This window comes from Ixodes scapularis, unplaced genomic scaffold (assembly GCF_016920785.2).
Source record: "Ixodes scapularis isolate PalLabHiFi unplaced genomic scaffold, ASM1692078v2 PGA_scaffold4__175_contigs__length_147842914, whole genome shotgun sequence".
NCBI lineage: Eukaryota > Metazoa > Arthropoda > Arachnida > Ixodida > Ixodidae > Ixodes > Ixodes scapularis.
The window spans coordinates 102666679-102688308 of record NW_024609879.1 but is presented as its reverse complement, the minus strand read 5'-3'; the positions used below and the strand labels follow the sequence as shown (position 1 = coordinate 102688308).

The window sequence follows — 21630 nt, the reverse complement described above, 5'->3', positions numbered from 1 at the left end:
CTATTCAGGAGCAATGATCCGGTTGCGAGTCCCTCTTTCTTTTCTTGGCATTTGCGGGGAGAGGAGGAGAGTCCGCGCACAGCTTTAGTCAGCGCTCAAAATGGGAGAGCGAACGCGTGCCTGTACCTTCCACTGCATTGCCAAGAAAGGGTAGGAAGTCAGGCGACACACATGGTCACGGCACTGGGTGGAGCCGGTCGGAATCGTCGGAACGACGCGTCGCAAGCTCGGTCGGAAGCATGTGTCTCGGATAATCGTTTGCGGCCAGCCGGAGCAGCGATCGGACGTCGGATCGGACGGTGGTCGAATGAGCTAACACACACCAGCTGGGAGCACGCGTTGCGAAACCTCGCGCAGCAAAACCCAGTGATCCTGGGTTCTACTGTTTTCATCTGGATGAGCATCGAACCAGCGTGCGGTCGTGTATCACTACTGCGTTGTGCACGTTAAAAATCCCAGGCTAGCGGTTGTACTGCACTGGCTAAATGTCTCATCTACAAATGAGACACCAGACGCCCATTGGGGCTGACCAACTTCCGGCTGTATAAATATACACACAACATTTTTTTTTTCTTTTGCACAAGTTTTAATTATTTTAGGTAGTGCTGAAGAGCACGATACTGTCAGTGCAAACAAGCGAACCCGGTGCTTGCTATTATTGTTTCTTGGAATCACGAAGCTGTCATGTAAATTACCAATATGGTGGGAGGGTCTCATTTGTGGCACCAACCTGAGACGGAAAATCAGTACCCTTTCAAAACAAAACAAGCAAAAAAAACGCCTATATATATATATATATATATATATATATATCAGGGGCGCCCAACCGAATTAAAACAAGCTCACAAAAATATCAACCCCCCCACCCCGGCCTTTTCTCCTTTTTTTCCTCTATTTTAGTTTCGCCCTGAGAAACAAATGCGTCCCCGTAGAAATACAAAGTGGCAAAACAAAAGGATTGGCTGTCGTAGAGCGCAAGCCACGTCTAATTCAAAGCGTTCAGCGGCATCCATCTATCCTTGTAAGCACTACGCATCCATGCATGCGTAGTGGTCACAACTTTCGAGGCAGAACCGGAAAAAAACGTGCTTGTTTATGAACAGCCAGTCATAGTCCGTTGCTACTCGAGAACAGAAGGACACCGAGGCATTTCCTCTTTCCACGTTAGCAGAGCGAGTACTGGAGAGGAGGAGAGCGGATTGCAGCGTTTCCTTTGCAAATGTGGAAAGAGGGAATTGACCCGTCTCCTGCTCTTCTTGAGTTAGCATAATAAAAAGTTCAAGAAAGCTTAGAGATTTACGTTTCAGTAAAGCTATCACGCAACAGATAAGTACACTAAATGGACTCATCAACTTTGACTAGCAAAAGACATTCAAATTTCTCGATGGTAACCGCATCTGCGCCGATCGCCGAAACGCTCGCACTGATACGCCATCTGTCGACACAGTTCGAAACTCTCGCTACAGTTACTGCCGGGGGTGCTGATTTACTCTCGAGCCAAGGTCCGAGAGCAACTCCTTACCGAGAGGAGATTAGCATTCAAGGACTCGGGGGGAAAAGAGTGCTGATCCGTGGAGGGAGTTAAAGGAGTCATGAAACGCTTTTTCAACTTTTTTCTGTTTAGCTTTCCTCCTCAACTCATAAATCACGCATTGTTCCAAACAGTTCAAGAAGTCGGAAAGGGGGGAGTCCCCTCTTGCTCGGAATCTCGCTTGACTAGCCGGACACAGCCATTGTCCCCCTAGAAGATTGGCCCGTCGCTCAAAATTCCGACTAGTTGCTTTCCCCACCCCGTTCACCCCGAAGCTGACAGTGCTGTGGAAGCTACGTGCTCGTTGGGCCAGCCACACATTTTCCACGTGATCATGCTCTCTCGCGCATACCGACCCGCAGAGAATGAGGTCAGGTGATGAAAGGGAGACGGCTGATTGGTCCGGCAAGCGCGTAGCTTCCACCGCCATGTCAGCTTAGAGGTAAAGGGATTAGGTGAGGTCCGGTGTCGTGTGACGTGCGCTTGGGCCCTGGTGACGCGCTGCGGGGGCCCGGTTATGGTGGCTAGTAGCCCGGTGACGCGCTGCGGGGTCCGCGGATGTATCACAGTGAAAAGGCGGAGAGTTTACGAAGGGAAGGAGGTACGAAATAGTCCGCTATGTTTTGCAAATTTTCGTAGCGATAGTCAGGCCTCTGACTTTCTACCTTTGTTCTTTTGGCCCACTGAACGATGTGCTATTAGTAAAATCCCAATATAAATTGATTTACTCCAGCCCAAAATTCGTTTCATGGGCCCTTTAAGGCAGTGCAACTTCGCCCACTTACCCTACTTTTACGCCCTTTTTTTTTTTTTTTTCTTTGAGTGTGAACAACCCTGCCGAGCCTGCGCAGACGCTCAAGGACGTGAGTCGAAGCGCGAGGGCGTTAAACTCGAGGTGTAAGCAACACGTCACATTGAAGACATTCGGTATAACAGTCAGGTCCTTCAAAGGAAGTGCGAATGTGACCGTTTCCAGAGATCTTTGGGCGCATCCGCCAACTCAGAGAGGGGAGGAAAGAAAAAGGCGCCTTCTTTGGGGTTCTTTCGCCCGTTCAGTCGCTCAGGCAGTGCTGGTTCGGCTTGACTCCCTCCACTATTCCCGCGGCTTAAGGGCCGTTCACACCCTTGCGACCGAGTAAGACTGAGAGAGACCAGACCGGTTTTTAAGCCTTTTGCGACTTCTTAGGACCGGATGCGCAGCAGCGGAGCTGGTCCTAAGAGATCGCAAGAGGCTTAAAAACCGGTCTGGTGTCTCTCGGTCGTACTCGGTCGCAAGAGTGTGAACAGGCCTTTACCTTCATATAGTCTTCATGCCTCACCACTGCGCAGATGTTTAGTTGTACAAAAGGCGGAAAAAAATGGTTCAAATGCAAGATTTTGTAGAGTCCAAGCAGCCTTTTCCAGCCGATGTTAAACACACCGCGCTTCTTGTCCCGCTTTCAAAAGCCCCCTTTCAGAAACCTACGACGCGAATCCCCCGTGTCAGGTGGCTGGGTCCTCAGCGTGACTGTGGGACGTTTTGCTTCTAAAAAAACAGTAAGTGTTCATGCGAGATTGTGTAACGTAATCATGCCCTGCCCGGTACCCAAGTAAAGAATAAATGGATAAAGCTTTCCGTTCTTCAGGCGTGCGCTATACACCTTCACGTCTTGCGACGTTAAAAGAGAAAACAATAAAATATATACATATCAGTCACTGTTAAAACATTTAAAGCGTGCGAAATGGATTCCTTACCACGACAGAACCCTGACGAAACGCCTTGGTAACCAACCGTGAACTATCCTGTTTGCAGTGCCCACTTCGTCGAAGGTTCGTACACGTGCTGAATTCAAAGAAAGTATGTTTCGAACGTACCGTTACTTACCTTTCGACGGTGCAGGCGAGCCTTCGCGATATCAAGACTGCCCGGATTTCACCCCGCCCGAGTTTGTTTACACGGCCCCGGGTACGGCGATGCCCCGTGCGCTCGCGCGGCACAACACGACGGCGAAGTGACGAAACGCAAAACTGTCGTCTAGCAATAAGCTTGAATAATTTAGACGCTGAGTATGAAATCAGCTGTTTGTAGTGGCCCGGCCTCAAGAACGAAGTGCACTATCTCCGCACAAGGTGGCTAGTTGGGTCGGGATTGAAACTGGTCACCATTAATTCCCCTACATAACACTCTGCCTTGAAAGTCGATACGTTTTAGGTTACTTGCACGACGCGACACCGAGGTGACGATTGAGCGGCAATCCGATCATTGGACGACGTTTCATCGACAGATTGTTTCATCGACAAATCGTTTCATCGACAGCTCAAATTAGCTTTTTCCCTTTTTTTTATTTTTCTTTGTAATGGGCTACATCAGAATGTTGCCGCGGAGTGGCGTGTGCGGGTGGGTCAGGTAGGTTAACATTATTCATAATGAGCCGCCGCAGTGTGTCACTGCGAAGCGGCGTAAACAGGGCGGCCGAAGGGGATGACACGCACCTCTGTGATACACGCGCAACGAAATGTCTCTACGGCGTGCAATAACAAGTGTCGATGAAACGATCGTGTCCAAGAAACGTGCGTGCATGAAACGTGTGTCCACCAAAAGTTTCCCGCGAAAAGTAATACCACGAAACAAGTTTCGACGAAACGAGCGATCCACGACTGAGTGACTCCGAGTGGACGGTATGAATCGATGCGGCGTTGGCGGTTTATCTATCTTAAAGGTATTAGCCCCGAGAAGTTCGCGTGGCGCCCCCTTACGGCGAACCGGGGTGACGTCACGGCGAGGAGAGAATTTTTCTCCGACTCGGCCCGCTCGCCCTGTGGAGGCTGTGACGACGCTAGCTGACGGCGCGCTCGTTTCTATTTAATTTTTTTGGCGTGTTTTTCGTAGGAAGTGTAAATTTTTATATGTGCCTTTATTGAGGTATGGCCTGTAGCTACAGGCGAAACTTCAACCAACATTTTAAGCATGGTTGACAGGGCAGGCTACGCATGAATCACAGCCGGTATATGAAAATAAAGAAATATGGCCACAATTGCAGGAGCATCACTATAGATTTACATTTTGCACAATAAATGCTGCTGATGGTCTGAATGAATTGGCAGGTTATGTATATTATTTTTTTTTTGTATCTCTGTTTTTAAACAAGATCGCCGAAGCAGAAAAGCTGCATGCTGCTCGAGCAACATGTTAAATACAGCCTGGGCCATGAAGAGAGGATTACAAGTAAGACAGCCCAAGTGCAGGGGCAAAGTAAAAAAATAAAACAAGGAACATTTATTATATACATTGCTCGCATTTGACCTTTGCTGGATTCGGATAGTATTTCAATGGACTACACGGGTGGTATCTGTGGACTTGTTTATATCAACACTCAAGTAATGCATAACAAACGTAAGCGAAGGTGTCTAGCTCGTTATTAGCCCCTTAAGCCCTAAAATTGACATTTTACTTAAATCGAATTGTCCTGAAGCTAAAACACCTGAAGCTTTTCTCCCACAGACTGTCGCCCTTCACAGGTTCCACATTTTCTGCTGCTAGTGCTGCATCTACCACTGGACAGACGTTCAAATGCTTGATTTTACTCCTGTTTTCCTCTGATGTCAGAGAGTCCAGCTCTAGGGAGTTTGCAGGCTGAGGAAGCTTTTGGGGACCTGCAGCGGTGTTTCTTTTAATTGGAAATGACAATTCAGACTAAACGGTGTATTTTCGGAATACCCAAGGCGGGAATAAAGAATGTCAGGAAAAAGTTTAAACATTCCATATTACGGCACTATTGCCGTGCATTGTTTGGCAGTTCAATACATATACAGACAACTGGGGGCAATTCGACCGTTTTTGCTGCTACCATACAAACTAATTTCTAGTAATTGTGCAGCTTCTAAGAAATATTCCTGCATGCGTGTGTAAACTATATAATTAATTCACGAAGAAGCTACATTTATTTAAAACAACCCTGTTCCATGAGCACTTTCAAGATCATCAGACGCAGGGCCTTTAAAACATCTGCGAACCAGCGCATGCAGAGAGGCAGCGCAGAGTCAGGGTCGCGAGATAATTTGCCGACCACCCAAAGGCCCATGATATAAATGCCCCTTCAAATGCCTTGAAAGCGGGATGTAATATCGTCTTAAATCATGAACGCGCAAGGAGCAGAATCCCAGCGTCTGAAACACTCGCGCCACCGCTTCACCGACCCCTCGCAAGATTGCCTTGTGTCGTGTGGACGGACGGGGAGGTTCATCGGCGGAATTGCCTCCGCCGATAGCTTTCGGGATTTTTAACCCAATTTTAAGTTAAAAAGGACAAGCAGGCTTATAAAATGTACGGAAGCACGTCAATATCGGCCTAACTCAACGTCCTGTACACCCGGTAAACGAAGTCCAGCTCCTCGAAGAGCTTGCGGCACACAACGCCAAACCAGGAAAACCGGTGCTGGGAAGCGAGCCGATGCGAGATCGCGGAGCGGAGTACTCCCCCTGACGTCACGGTACACCTCACCCAATCCGGGCGCGGCGACCGCAGCGACGCTTGTGTTCGCTCTCGGGGCTAATAAAGACGAACAAGGAGTCCGCATCGTAGACAACGGCTTTCGTTAATCCTCGAGGGTCGTCCCCAGCAATATCGAAGCAAAGAGGCGCCCGAAACGGCGACAGAAAGTTACGTGCAGAGTGGCGAAAGTCGGAACAACGCCATCAAACATACAGATAAACTCACGGTCCGGGAGGCACGCGCGCTGGCGTGGACGACGGAGTGACGATTCCGGAGACCCGAAAAGTGTTTCGAGCGATTCTTGCGAAAGTGCACCCCGATCATGACCAAACTAAGGGCATTAGACCAAACTCTGAAAAAGGCCCATTAAGAGGACAGGAAGTTCAGGAAATCCGCCACCAGGATTTCTTTTATTTTCTCGACTCCTAATGCGCCTCGTTCAGAGTTTGCTAAAGTTTGACTTTTTCACAGATGCTAAAGAATGCTGTCGAATTCAAGAGCTTTTAAAGCAGTAGGTCTATAGACCCAACCACGCTCAAGGTCGCGTTATCAAGATCACGTAACTCTCATGGCTGAAGTGATAATGGCTGAAACGAAGGCTGCGTTCTCAGGGTCATGTAACGTCCCGTGGCTGAAGCGAAGGTTGCGTTCTCAAGGCCACGTAACGCCCCGTGGCTGAAGTGATGGTGGCTGAAGCGAAGGTTGCGTTCTCAAGGTCACGTAACGCCCCGTGGCTGAAGTGATGGTGGCTGAAGCGAAGGTTGCGTTCTCAACGTCACGTAACGCCCCGTGGCTCAAGCGAAGGTTGCGTTGTCAAGGTCACGTCACGCCCAGTGGCTGAAGCGATGGTGGCTGAATCGCAAGCTACGGTCGCGTAAGCTTCTAGTAGATCATATGCGAAATGTAGAGCGCCACCTAGTAGCGCACCGAGAACTACTCCCGCCATCTTGGTAGCGGTGAGGAAACGAAACCAGTGACCCGACCGCAAAGACCCCATGTAAACGAGCGACCGCGCTTCGTGCGAGAGAGGCGATGCCAACGCGTTGCTGCCTACCACTGCGGATGCAGCGATAAATCTTCGATTCGTGCGTGGCGTGAACGCAAACGTGATCAAGGTTCACAGCTTTTTTTCTTATTTTATTGATTACATAAGACGCAGCTTTTGATTGAAAAAAATCGGTGACAACGCGAAAACAAAACATGCGGACGTTATCGCGCGGCGGGAAGCCATTTACAACTACTAAACTGGAATCTATACTTTTCACGATGTTGTAACAAATTTTTTCTAAATTTTTTTCTTGTTTTTATGCGCGTTGTAGTGTCGGCTGGCGTTTTTCTTGTTGCGCAAGGAGCTTCATGTATGCGGACGAGACCAAGGCGAGGCCAAAAGATGACAGTTAGAATAATGTACGCCACCAACCATAGTTGAAGATGCGTATGGTTAGCAGAGAACAACAGAAGCTTAAAGCACCACAAAGCCTTCATCTTAATGTTATATAATTTGTTTTAAATGAATTACTTTGGAAAGCCTGAAAACAATCTCAGTGCTTCGCAGCGATTTCTATACACTTGATCTGGCGCCGGTAAACCAGGTTTGTAAAAGAGCTCTAAGAATAAATAGGAAAGTTTGTTGATATGATATTCCTGAACATTTAAAGCGCGGCCATACAGAATAGAAAACACAACAGACACGGACGACGTGTCTGTTTGATGTCTTTTTTTTCGAACGCCGCGGTGGCGGCGAAAACGTACGTTGCGGCCGTCGAGTTACCACTCGACGTCCGCACACATTCCACCACGGACCGTGCCAACTTCATTTCACAATCTTATTTTCTGTTTTCTTCTTATATTGGTCGCAACTGAGGTAAATATTTGTTTAGTGCAAAGAAGCTCGGTAAGTATAGTTTTGAGAAAGTCAATTCAACTTTGCTTGAGGTCAATGCTATCTGAAACCAATTTGGGTTTTTTGCAACGCCTGAAAAATATTTCCCAGGGCACAGTTTCCTTTAAAAAAACCACAAAGCTTTCCATCAAAGCTAAAAAAATCTTTCGCTAGTATAAAAAAAAATAATGTTGATTTGCGTGTATTGATGTGGAGCTGCCCACCCCTAAACAGTACTACTTCATGCTTATTCGCATCGAAAAAAATACTTTCAGCCTTTCCACTCTCGTTAAGAAGGAAGACCAGCGAAGCTGTACTATGGTGTAAATGAAGTATTTATAAATGTAAGGATTAAGGCGTGATGGGGTATTTGGTTATGTGATAACCGTTCTCTCCCCGGTTGTCTTTAATTGTTATACCACATCAACCGCCGAAGGCTCGTGAACGGAAGTCGAGGCGCCACTAGTCGTCCCTCCAGTACGGGTGGGTACTTGTAGCCGTTCACGGTCGCGAACCGGGGCACCACGCCTTTGAGCAGGGAATCCCGGCAGGTTCTGCACGCCGGTTCTTTGTAGACGTCCGCCGACTCGATACACTGCCGCAACGCGCACGCGCCCGTTTCCCGCTTCTTTTTGTCCGACACGCCGCCGGTCGTGGGTCTCCGGCGAATCAGAGTCGGTCACACACGGCGCACGCCACGTGCTCCGTGTGCGATCGACTCTGATTCGCGACTGACTCTGATTCGTGGAGAACCTGTTTGGCGTCACGCCGAACAGGTTCTTCACGAACTCCCTCCGGAACCTCGCCGTCGCATCCGGGAACTGTTCAGCCGGCGTGGAGTGCTGTCGTCGCCGGGCCTTGCGTTTGCGCTTGCGCTTGGCCTTCGTGGTACGATCATCGTCCGTGGCGTTGGCCCACCGGCGCCGTTTACATCGCTGGTTCTGTTCTCGGCGGCGGCTTTCCAGGCGAGCGATGTGCTCTTCTTCCGCAAGGGAGTCTGACGCGGTGAACGCAGTGGAAGTCGAGGCGATAGCGGCTTCGCGTCGGTTACGGAACCATTCGCGCTGCTGCGTACGTCGTCGCTCCTTCCGCACCCATTCTTCTTTCCCCCAAAAGGGCACGCGGCCGACCCATTCTCAGTCCAGACCGCAACTGATAAGAGCGCAGGAAAAAGCGCGCAAAACAGACGAGGACGAAGAAACACACGTGACGAGCGCTGCTCTACCTTTTTTGAGTAATTTGTACATGTCTGCAAAGGCTCGCCCAATCAGTTATTGCCTTACTTGCGATATCAGCCTCCCGCTGAATGGCGGCGCACGGTAGGTTCTCGCATCCGGAGGATGATTTTCATGAGTTGGAGAAGCGTCAGGTGCGATCCTTTGAAAAAGAAACCGCTCCGTACCGAGACCTCGCCCCGGCACTGAACTTTGACCGGCTTCCTCTTGGGCACCTCACGAGTCGCCCACACACCGCACCCCCCCCCCCCCCCCCCCCCGTCCCCATGTAGCCATCCGCAGATCTAGCGCGGACTTGCAGCTTGTCATCGCAGCTTCGCACTCTGGACACGCACGAAAACCCAGGAGCCAGGAGCAGGCCAACGCGCTGAAGCAAATTAATTGCTTCAAGAGGGTCTTTCATGGCGCCATGAAGACGGCAAAAGTTGAACGCCATGGCGCTGCGATGCTCGCCTCTGGAAGAATAAAGCGCCGAGGGGGAACCGCGCGCTTCTTTGCATTTATTATTTTTATTTCATCCGCCATTTTATACCTCGTGACACAATTCTAACAAACTCATTGGTTGATCGGTCGGACCACACCATCGCGTGACAAAACAAACGCCTAACGTATGTCCACAGGCGGTATCGTCACAGAGAAGTGAGCAGTCGAACCCAACAACAACATGAAGTAACGAAGTGAATAAAAAGAAGAAAAAAATAAGAAGGGAGCCGTTGGAGTTTCGGACGGCGTCTTCTTTGATGAGAGGAGCTGCTCTGGCCAGAGCAACCAGAGCAGCCGTGCAGCTCTGGCTGCTCGGAATATTCCTTTTTCATTTTTTTTTACTCTACAATGTGCCACGACCCTTATTTGAGGTTGATTTATGAAATTAATAATAAACAGCGCGTTGGAACGGAAGAGGTAAAGAGTCTTGGCGTCAGAATTTGACGTGGTAGAAAAGAAAAGAAAATAACGGATGCACAATACATACCGTATGCCAAGACCGTTATACTCCGCACTTGGCGAGGCCTTATGACGCCGCCAACGGCCGTTAGGCTATTTATTTTGTTTCTTTAGATTTTTTATCGTGACGACTACTCCACTGTGCCTCGGAGTCTCCAGCGGATATCCGGCAGTTTTTAATAATTATTGTTATTGTCGTTTGAAGGGCACTCTTGTTTGAAGGGCACTGAAGGGCACAAACGCCGTCCGAAACTCCAACGGCTCCCTTCTTATTTTTTTTTTAATTTTTATTCACTTTGTTACTTCATGTTGTTGTTGGGTTCGACTGCTCCCTTCTCTGTGACGATGCCGCCTGTGGACATACGTTAGGCGTTTGTTTTGTCACGCGATGGTGTGGTCCGACCGATCAACCAATGAGTTTGTTAGAATTGTGTCACGAGGTATAAAATGGCGGATGAAATAAATATAATAAATGCAAAGAAGCGCGCAGTTCCCCTTCGGCGCTTTATTCTTCCAGAGGCGAGCATCGCAGTGCCATGGCGTTCAACTTGTGCCGTCTTCTTGGCGCCATGAAAGACCCTCTTGAAGCAATTAATTTGCTTCAGCGCGTTGGCCTGCTCCTGGCTCCTATGTTTTCGTGCGTGTCCAAAGTGCGAAGCTGCGATGACAAGCTGCAAGTCCGCGCTAGATCTGCGGATGGCCACACGGGGGGGGGGGGGGGTGCGTGTGCGGTGCGGTGTGTGGATGACTCGTGTAGTGCCCAAGAGGAAGCCGGTCAAAGTTCTGTCAGTTCAGTGCCGGGGCGAGGTCTCGGTACGGAGCGGTTCCTTTTTCGAAGGATCGCACGCACCTGACGCTTCTCCAACTCATGAAAATCATCCTCCGGATGCCAGAACGTACCGTGCGCCGTCGTTCAGCGGGAGGCTGATATCGCAAGTAAGACAATAACTGATTGGGCGAGCCTTTGTCGGGAGGTTGTGGTAAATGCCGTCTTTGAGCATTCAGATATGATTGGTGGCGAAGGCGTGACTGTAGAACAAGACGAGAGTATAATCGGTCGGCACAAGTACCATCGCGGGTATTTAAGGCCTGGCCAGTGGGTTTTCGGCGGTGTGGCGCGTTGCAGCGGGTGCTGCTTTTTTGTCCCCCTGGAGACCCGTGACGCTAAAACCCTGCAAGGGCTAATAGCCAAGTGGGTCCGCCCTGGAACAAGAATAATCACAGATTGTTGGGCTGGCTATCGCAAGCTTGCAGATGACGCTCGCTTCACGCACCTCACCGTTAACCACAAGCTGCACTTTGTCGACCCGAACACTGGTGCGCACACCAATACGGTGGAGGGCACCTGGGCCCACGTCAAAAACTCTCTTCCACCTGGACGGCGCGAGAGCCACCATTTCACTGCTCACCTTGCAAAGTTCATGTTTTGGAGGAGAGAGAAGGCGCGCGGAAACACTGATAGATTCCAGTCGTTCGTCACCGCGGCCGCCAAAATCTAGAGCCCCGACGCAGACAGGGCGAGGATTCTGACGGCCCCGGTGACTTCGAGGGATCCGCTGCGCTGAGCCCGTCACCTGCCTGCATGCATGCATAAAGACGACTTATGCGCCAACCGCTCGTCAAGTGCTCGTTACGTCAGTTATAGGTTCTGGTAGCGGTCTCAACCGTCTCAACGGTCCTTTTCAGGGCCCCCATATTTTGCAAACGGAGCTGTGTTTTGAATGCGGCACCCCGTGTCTCTGTGAAAAGTTCACAGTAAAGACCCAGCAAAGGTATGTGGTCCCCAACTTGGATATCGGGTGTTATGATGCAAATAAAAATTGTTCTTGCTTATTTCGCGCCTGTGATCAAAATAAATGCCGCCGTTGCAGTCGTCCGGCGGTGCTGTTGCTCGCCCATTCGCCGTCGGCGTGCCTCAGCTTCGTTGTCTTTGCTAGCGGCGCACCGGCGAAGGCGGCCTTTGATCCAAATAAATGCCGCCGTTGCAGTCGTCCCGTGGTGTTGTTGCTTGCTCGATCGCCGTCGGCGTGTCTCAGCTTCGTCGTCTTTGCTAGCGGCGCACGGGCGGAGGCGGTTGATCTGACACACCGCGTTCGGCTTTGGCTAGCAGACGGCGTTCGTAAAATGGCGTCAGCTGCTGCTGCCTTCACGCGGCGGTACTGTGCGTGCTTCTATTCATTCGGTGTTCGTTGCCATGGTGACGGCGAGGAAAGCAGACGAACTTTTTGATGCGGAAGAACGCTGCGGCGCAGCGATACCAGGCGCGTTCTAAGGCCCTTGCCGCATGCTTTTCAATGGGCGGAAGGCGAACAAAAAGAGTTCGAAATAAGGACTTAACGCAGAAGGCTGCATTTCTCCAGCGCCTCATAATTTGACGAGCCTTGCACGAAAAGCATGTTTTTTTGGCCATCCCGCGTCCTGTTTTTTCTATCCGGAACATGGGTCTAAAGTATCAAACTGCCAAAGAATTAAACGTGTTCTCGGAGAAGAAAGGTATGAGATCCAGTCCTTTGCCTACGTTGGGTGATCGGAATTTAGAAAAAAAAAATTAAGTTTCCGAATCGCACTTTGTGGCAGGGTGTCGATGCCCTGGAAATCCTGAAAAACCGAAACTCACGATACTTGACGCTACCAAGATGGCTGCGTGCACAGTGCTGCCAGACCATGAAGCAGTTTCGCATATCGTATATTGCGCCTGAATTCAATCCCCGCCCCTCCCCGTTTCTATCTGGATGAGCATCGTACCGGCGTGCGGTCGTGTACGACCGAGAGAGATAAGACCTGTTTTTAATCCCATTGCGACTTCTTAGGACCGGGCGCGCTGCTGCGGAGTTGGTCCTGAGACGTCGTAAGAGGATTACAAACCGGTCTTGTCTCTCTCGGCCGTACTCGGTTGCAAGAGTGTGAACGAGCCTTTAAAGACCCCAGGTCAGCGGTTGTACCGCACTGGCTAAATTGCTCATCTACAGCTGAGGCACCAGAAGCCCACTGAGGTAGACTAACTTCCGGCAACAATTTTGCTTGCTATTGCGCCGGTCGCATAATGCCAGTTGCTGACGTGACGCGACCTGGAATGACCTAACATCGTCCTAGAGGTCGTCCTTGATGTTGTCTTAGAGGTTGTCCTTGAGGTCGTCTCAGACGTCGTCCCTGACGTCGTTCTCTAGGTCATCGGCCTCAAAGTCATCCTAGACGCCGTCCTTGACGTCATCCTCGACATCGTCCTAGACGTTGTCCTAGAGCTGGTCCAAAAGGTCGTCCTCGACGTCGTATTAGACATCTTGCTTGAGGTCGTCCTAGACGTCATTCTCGACGTCGTTGGAGACGCCGTGCTTGACGTTGTCCTCGACGTTGTCCTAGACCTCGTCCTTGAGGTCGTCCTAGGGATCGTCCTAAAGGTCGTCCTGGACGTCCTTCTTACGTCGATCTCAGGGACATCGTCCTTAACGTTGTCATAGAGGTCGTCCTTTCATCACTCTACCGTTTCCATTCCTAATTGTTTGTAATAATGGTGTCCCTGTAAAGCTACCACATTTTATCGCGTTTACCGAAATGATCAAACATGCAGCTAATTTTCTTCATTTCTGTGTTTTCGTAAATGGCCTCGAACAGGGGTAGAAAAAAAATACGGGGAAAGGAATCCTTCCGCTCTCGACTATTTCTTGTCACAGACTCACAGTTGCAGGTTATTTAAAGGGATATTTACAACCCCAACATAGATATCTTGTAGAGCGCAGCTCTTATTCGCCCGTTTCCGGGTTGAACGGCGTCGGCGTCGGCGTCGGCGTCGGTGTAATTGCGCGCGTTGCACTATGGAACGTCAGTTTCCCCGCTAAATTGAGCGGGGAAACTGAATTGGTGTTCAGGTCATGCAACGTCAATTTTCCCGCTAAATTTAAATTTTCACTAAATTTTCCTTTATATTTAGCGTGAAAAATTTCGCTAAATATCCCGCTAAGTTTAGCGGGAATAATTTCCCGTTAAATTTAGCGGGAAATTTTCGATAAACTTCCCCCAAAATTTAGCGGAAATATTTTCTCTAAATTTCCAACTAGATTTAGCAGGAAATTTAGTGAAAAATTTCCTCTAAATGGGAAGGGGAGGAGGAGAGGAGGAGGGGAGAGGAGGAGGGGAGAATACGAAGGGGAGGAGAGGCATACCCTCCCCTCCTTACCCTCCTCTCCTCCTCCTCAAGAGCTGCGCTCTAATTTCTCATTACAGAGAATTGTAAACGTCTTTCATTTTTGTTGCTTCGAACGCTTCCGAATGACGTCCAAAAAGTTATTTTTTCGTTCTTTCTTTTTCCAGAGCTACGAGTATTATCCCGATTGTCGAGTATATTGCTTCGATCCTCTGGTCAATAACTATGTTTACGACGCCTTAATAGATGGAATGAAGTGTGGAGAAGGGAAGGTAAGCATGCATTTGGGGACTGTAATAAAAAGGATCTTGCACTCGGAGCAGTCCGGAGCGCCTGCTTTCCCGTAAGGTATTTGGGGAGAGATCCTAGAGGCGCCCACAGTGTCATTTCTTAGGCCTAGCTGGACGTCAGATCATAGGGAAATTCCGTTTACTTCCGTTATCTTTTTTTTATCCAAGTAACATCGTGTTCTCAAACCTTCGCGCTCTATTCCAACCGATAGCGTCACATTCTCACGAAGTTTTAGCTTTCTGCGATGTATAATTTATTTACCCGGGCCGAAAGCACTGTTCCTTTTTCTGGACGACTCCCTGTATAACCACTCCTCTTATTGGCAAAACTGCGTTTTCATGGCTAATGTTGCGAGTACTTCGCGGTTCGGTATAAAGTCAGGAACTTCCTAGAATGTAGTACATGAACTCAGTTTTTTATGAACCTAAGCATACCTTTATCAAGTACAAGCTCAAGTTGGAATAATTGGACGTGCGTCCCGGCTAGTGGTCGCTTTGAGCTGTTTCCTAGTTCCCAGAAACCAAAAAGGCGGTAGCATATAATCTAGAAAAAAAAATAGCAATTCTGACCTTGTGCGCGAATGACTATCCGGGTCACAAGAGCCGAATGTCCCACTCGCGTGTTTCGTAAGTGCAGTGTTTCGCAGACTGAGGGTCTTGACACCAAGAGGGGTCGCGAAGCGACTCAGGAAGTTGAGAAACTTGGCTTCTTTGCGGTGGCGTCGGTAAAAACAAGACACGGGCAGCAGTTCAACTGAGAGCCGGAACTGAGAGTGGCGTTTAAACAAATTTTGCTATTAAAGCAAGGTAATTTTAGTCATTAGGAAAACTAATTTTGGCTGGCATGTGTTTTTTTTCTTTTTGTTTTCCTCGATGGTTTTTAGCTTAGTTGAAATACTCTGACATGTAAACCGCCGCTCGTTCCCAAGCCTTGCAAGCGTGCTTACGTGGCCTCCTCATTCCACTGCCGGCTTTCACCGAGTACGGAGGTGGGATACCAGGCTCCTCCAGAGCAGCTTCAGCGGCCTAGCCGGGCCGCGGTAACAGGAATGACTCGGCTTCAGCTGATTATAAGATTATTCTGCCGCCTCTGCCAACTGGTTTTGCGGTTTTGAACAGAGCTTTTCTGCACGCCGACGTCCGGATCCGCCCGTAACATGTGGAGAACTTCCGGGACACCCTGAGTCATCGGCACTGCTCGCCGAGGTCCGTGACCTTCAGGTCACTTGAGGAAAAACGGAGGGCCCTCGCGGCGGGAGACCTCGTCGTCAAGGGACGCCGTTGTATCGTCATTGACCCCAGCAACCGGGACGTTCGCATCAAGCTGCACTGGTTGCCTTTTTATCTTCCCAACGACGAGGTGAGGGCGGCACTCGCACCTTACCGCAAGGTGACCGAAGTGGGAACTGAGAAGTGGCGGGTGCAAGGCGTTGCGGGCTGTGGTTCAATGACGCGTAAAGCCATCATCCGGCTCAAGCCCGGGCTGGGTTGGGACGACCTGCCGCACCAGCTGCGCGTCGCCGCGGGGATGGCACTCGTCGTAGTGCCGGACAGGGAACCGCTCTGCCTGCGCAGTCAGAAGACCGGTCATAGCCGCCGAGAGTGCCGGGTGCCGAAGTGCGAAGCCTGCTGCCGGTCCGGTCATGATGCCGATCACTGCGTGAAGACGTACGCAGCGGCCACGGGCTACGGAAAAGGGGATGGCAACGCCAAGCTCGTCATGAGCGAGGCGGACGCGGAGGCGGCGATCGAGGGGGCGGTTCCCACCACTGAGACTCTGGGCGGCGTGACCAAGAACGAAGCTGTCCGACCCGCGTTAGTGCGTCCGCTGGCAATGACTGACAGGCTGTCGATCGTCGTGAACACAGCGAGACCTGAGGAGGACACCTCGCGAAAGGACGAGCGAATGGCAACGCCAAGCAAGGTGACGTCGACGGAAAAAGGTGAGGAGCAGCATGCCAAGTCCACATGGCCGACCCCAGCGTGATGCACACAAAGAGACCCAGCAAGACCGGGCGGTTCAAGGAACGAAAGTGGAAAGCGATGAAAAGCCTGCTGGCGCCTTTCTTGTGTTCCTTTCAAGTTTACATGTTGCGCGCAAACGAAATGTTTGTCGATGTATGCTCTTTTTAAGAAAATCGCTAAATGCGCAGGTCAGATCTGTCGTTGCAAACAGTGAAGGTCGGTTCGTAATGTGTGACTGTAGCATTACTATTGTGAACTATAGAATTATAAATGTTTAAGTGCCAAATTATACTAATAATAAGAAAATATATCTGATGCATTTGCCCGTACTTGCATTGCCAAAGCATGATAGTCTTGTTAGGAGATTTTAACTATAATTGTCACTCAAGAGACCGAACTAGTTGAGGGCGGCAAAGCGACAGTACTACGCAATTGTTACAGGGAATGACAACAAAATTTAGCTCGTAAGATGACGCGAATTTTCAAAGAAGTTATGCGGATTTATGGTACATACAATATAAATTTGCAAGTCGTGCTCGCCATGGCAGAGCGTATCTGTACATTCAACTTTTAACTGGTTACGACGGTTATAATGTGTGACCAGTCTTCTTTTCCGGTCATGCGTTGGTCTATTTTACTATCGGAAGGGAAAATAAAAAAGGCCCAGGTTTCACTAGGACCTGTAGAAGCTTAATAACAGCCTTCTCATGGATAATTCCTTTAGTAAAGCAGTAGGCGAATTGTTTATTAAAATTCTTAAGTTCCAGCGCGAGTGGAAAATGGGAATGGTTTAAGTGTGAAGTTAAGTTCAGTGCAATAAAACGAGCCAGCGCAATTGTGTACTGGAAGAAAGCTGAGTGAAACTTGCTGCTCGAAGATCTTCATAGAGTTTCTAAGCTTGAAAGCGAAAACTTGTGAAGGTTTGCAAAGCAGTTTAGATGTGTGAAGGGAAACATCGCAGAATCCGAGAAATATAAAGGTACCCTCGCACGAGCTCATGCTGAAAAAATATATTATAGACGAACGTCCAACTAAAAGGGGCATTAAGCGCTGAAGCTAAACATGCATAGTGAAAATATCGCCGAAACCGAGTGTTGCACACAGGAAAATATCGCCGAAACCGGCAAGGTTCCGGGGGGAGTTCGTGGAGAACCAGTTTGGCGTCACGTGCACCGTGTGCGACCGACTCTGGTTCGCCGGAGACGTACCCACGATCGGCGGCGTGTCGGACAAGAAGAAGCGGGAAACGGGCGCGTGCGGGTTGCGGCAGTGTATCGAGTCGGCGGGCGTCTGCAAAGAACCAGCGTGCAGAGCACGCCTAGTTTCCCTACTCAAAGGCGCGGTGCCCCGGTTCGCGACCGTGAACGGCTACAAGTACCCACCCGTACTGGAGGAACGACTAGTGGCGCCTCGACTCCCGTTCATGAGCCTTCGACGGTTGACGTGGTATAAGAATTAAAGACAACCGGGGGGAGTACGGTTATCACATAACGAAATACCCAATCACGCCTTAATTCTTGCATTTATAAATACTTCATTTCCACCATAGTACAGCTTCGCTGGTCTTCCTTCTTCACGAGAGTGGAAAGGCTGAAGGTTTTTTTCCTAGGGGTGGGGATTGCTTTCTGTGTAGAAAAAGCAGAAACTATTGAACACGTAGTTATAGACTCCTGCGGTACATTTCTAGTTTGGGACTTTCTCCAGGGAACCACTTAAAAACGACCGTCCCTTTACTCCGCGTGACATTCGCGTTCTTCCCATCGAAAGGGATGATAAGATCCCTATTGATTCTGTCATGCTCCTGGGCCTACATGCAGTATGGCGGAACAGAATGGCCGTGAGACATGCGGACGGTGATACGCGTCCCGTACGTTTGTCTCTTATAGATTCTGTCCGCCTCTTGAAGTCTGTATACGCCACGTTGGAGTGTCCATCTGACTGGAATGCGATTTTAGACGTTCTTAAGAACGTGAAAGAATTTTAAAATGTATACTCACACATAGTTTGTCTTTTGTGTATGTGACTCTACTATTTTGACTCTATGTATTGCATGTCAAAATAGGCAATAAACAAAGTGTCTGAGTGGCATCAATAAAGAAGAAGGAATGAAATGTCTGACTGGCCTAGTCCATAGCATATCTGGCTCGAAACCGAGGTATCGTGGGTTCGAATCTCTCCTCCGTTTAAAATTCTTCAATCCTTTTTTTTTTTTTTAAGGCAAATGAATAGATTGATTTTACTACCCGCCGGTTTGGTTACGCCGCCGCTGCCGCAATGCATGGAGGGAACTTTAGTCTTTCTGCGCGTGGGACAACGTCGCTGAAACATTGCACGTGCAGAGCGTGAGAAGTCACAACGCGTCTCGAGACCTGCAGCCTGCCTTCCTGTGAACAAACCTTACTCAGTTCGGAGACTGCCATAGAGCCTGCTTTGAAAAAGTGGCTTCGAGCCGCACTCGAGAACCGAAATAAAGGCGATTGCAACGCCGCCAATTCTCGCGTAGCGGCCACTCCGGGAACTGCACGTCTACACGCGCACCATGCTCCACGTGCAGTTCCCGGAGTGCCCGGAGTGCAAGAACTGGTGGCGCCAACTCGCAGTGCCATTTCGCAGTAACAATAACATTTATGTTTTGACTCGTCGCTAATGGGTGGCGCTGTTGTGTTCATTTTGGTCTCGGCGGACGCGAGCGGTCTGGGTTTAAGAGTGAGTTTCCCAAATGAGGTGTTCCGTTGTAACGTTGCTGTGAACTAAAGCAGTGATTACCCTACACACGCCCTAGAAGGGTGTACACCCCCCTTTGTTTTTTTCTGAAGGCACCCCCTTAATTCGCAACGACTCTATTATTAATGCCCCCTAGCCTCCCCCCCCCCCCCCCCCGCCACACACACACACTGACACACACACACACAACCTGGACATCCCCCTTAATTTCGATTCCTGGGGAAGCCCCTGAACTAAAGTTATCGCAACGTCAAGCATGCGCTAAACGCTTCGTGAAATCGGTCTATTGCTTTATTAAGTGAAATTATTTGAGACATGCGGCGACCTTTAGTTCCCATTGCATGTCACGTTTCATTCACTTTCATTCCACACGTGACGTCACGTTTCATGTGAGCGTTGTGGCTTGTTTGAAATTCCCGCGCGAGGTCATGTGGCCGTGACGTCATGGCCCTATAGTCCAATCAGGATTTTCCGTCACAACGACGCCAAGAAGGTTGACGCATTCTTGTTCATTCACTGAAATAAAAAAAAACCTTGTGCCACGGCGAAAAGCCGGGGAAGGGGAGGGAGAGTGGGGGAGAGAGGGGGGTTGCGACTCGATATCTTATATTTTTGATGGGTCGCAGAGTTCGGGAAGTACTGGTTTAGAGGGCTAACTAACAAGACACTCGGGATGTCTCTCGTTAGAGTACCGATCCTATACAGATGAACTCAGACGACACGAACAAAGGCACGGAGGTGTCACCTTTTCCCACTTCCTGTTAGAAGGCACTTCGAAGTACATATTTGTCTTTGTGTTCCTGTTGTGACATGTCACACAAGATCGTGCCTCGGATGCCGCTAACCGCGTTTACTCGCAGTGTTGTGCCCGTTACCGAAAATAAGTAAGGAAATAGCGCTACATCATGTTTTGTTCAAAATTAACGCGCCACTGAAATTCGCTACTATCCTTCAAGGGTAACAAAATACCGTTACCGTTACTTCCAAAGAAACTCGCGGGTGTTACATTTTTTGTTACTTTAGATATCAGTATTATTTCTCAGCGGTAAATCGTGTACACCAACTCCACAGCAATTAAACTTTTGCACTAATTTCATACTGCTTAGTATAGTTTTCTTGTTAGATTAGTAGAATGTAACTTGTTGATGGCCCAGAAGGATTTCTAAAGGACGCCGTAGAGAATTGAAATTTCATAGCCCCTTTTCTGTGCGACTTACAGGATGCGAATGAGCCTGTTTCTAAGCCAAGACAGAATAATTTAATAGAGTGACAAACAACATAATTTGATTGACGATATGGAAAAAATGGTATCAAAAATATTTTACTAGTGGTTAGTCAATTAGAAATTTAAAGAGAGCATTAGCGCATTACTGAAAAAGCTAACGCGTTTACGGGAACGTCTTTACTTGTAATGCCTTACTTCCAACACTGCTCACTTGTGACACATGTTCTAAAAACGAAGGTATTTTACGTCAATCTGTCAATTATCCTGATAAAAGAGGCGTTTCATTGATGTATATGTATGCAATACGCTGCCAGAATTAATGTGGTTCGCAGAGTTCAAAACCGGCTGTCATAAACACTTTTTTTTTTTTATTCTAGTTTCTACCTTTAGGTCAGCGCTTGAACTAATAACGTAGACTTTCCATTTTCCCGGGGGCGGGGAGAGAGAGAGAGAGACAAGGCTGAGAAGTTCTCCGAGGATGGGGGGGTGCTTTTTTGCACAATTCTTTTTACACCGGCAATTATCAGAAGTATTTTTAGCTGGTACATTTTGCAGCGTATGTATATCGCCATGTGTCCGTCGCTGTGTGCATTATTTTGTTTACATGCCGCTACTAGAAGTTCGTTACATGGCACGTAAACAGCGTCTCGGTAAGGATCATGGCCCGGGAGGGGAGGGGGGGGGGGGGGGGGGGGGGGGGGTACGAGCCCCGATGCGCTTCCGTAGTCTACGCCTATGGCTGGGGTAGTTTAATTATACTGAATATTGCGTTGTACCCGGCGTCAAATATAACGAAACCTCATTGCTCATAATGAATTTCGTGCATTCATTGATTTTCGTCCACAAATATGCCACTCAAACTCGTTCTTTTTCTACAGATATGCCTCAATGGGGTGTGCGTCCCTTTGCCTAACTGACGGTGTAACACAAGGCAGAAACAAACAGTTGTTGACTGCAAGTAAAAACAAAAGGCAAATAAAGTCTAAATGTATAAAAACAATGCACAGTCAAATCTATTTTTCTGAACTCAAAAATAATCGGGCTTGGTAAGCCCGCCACCTGTTAAGGCCCATGTGTATATTCGCGCTTGAACGCGTTTGTGTGCGCGGTAAGACATCCTTGCTGCAGGGTGAGGTTACTATACTCTGTTTCACCTTATGTTGTACCACAGGAAAAGCTACAAACGCGAGCTCCCTGCTCTAGGGCCACCGTGTCTAGGCAACA

The 21630-nt window shown here is 49.0% G+C and overlaps 1 pseudogene; it reads left to right on the top strand.

Annotated features, from left to right (window-relative positions):
* Positions 1-21392, top strand: part of LOC8052822 — a 75809-nt pseudogene extending 54417 nt beyond the window's left edge.
* Positions 21393-21630: the final 238 nt, after the last annotated feature.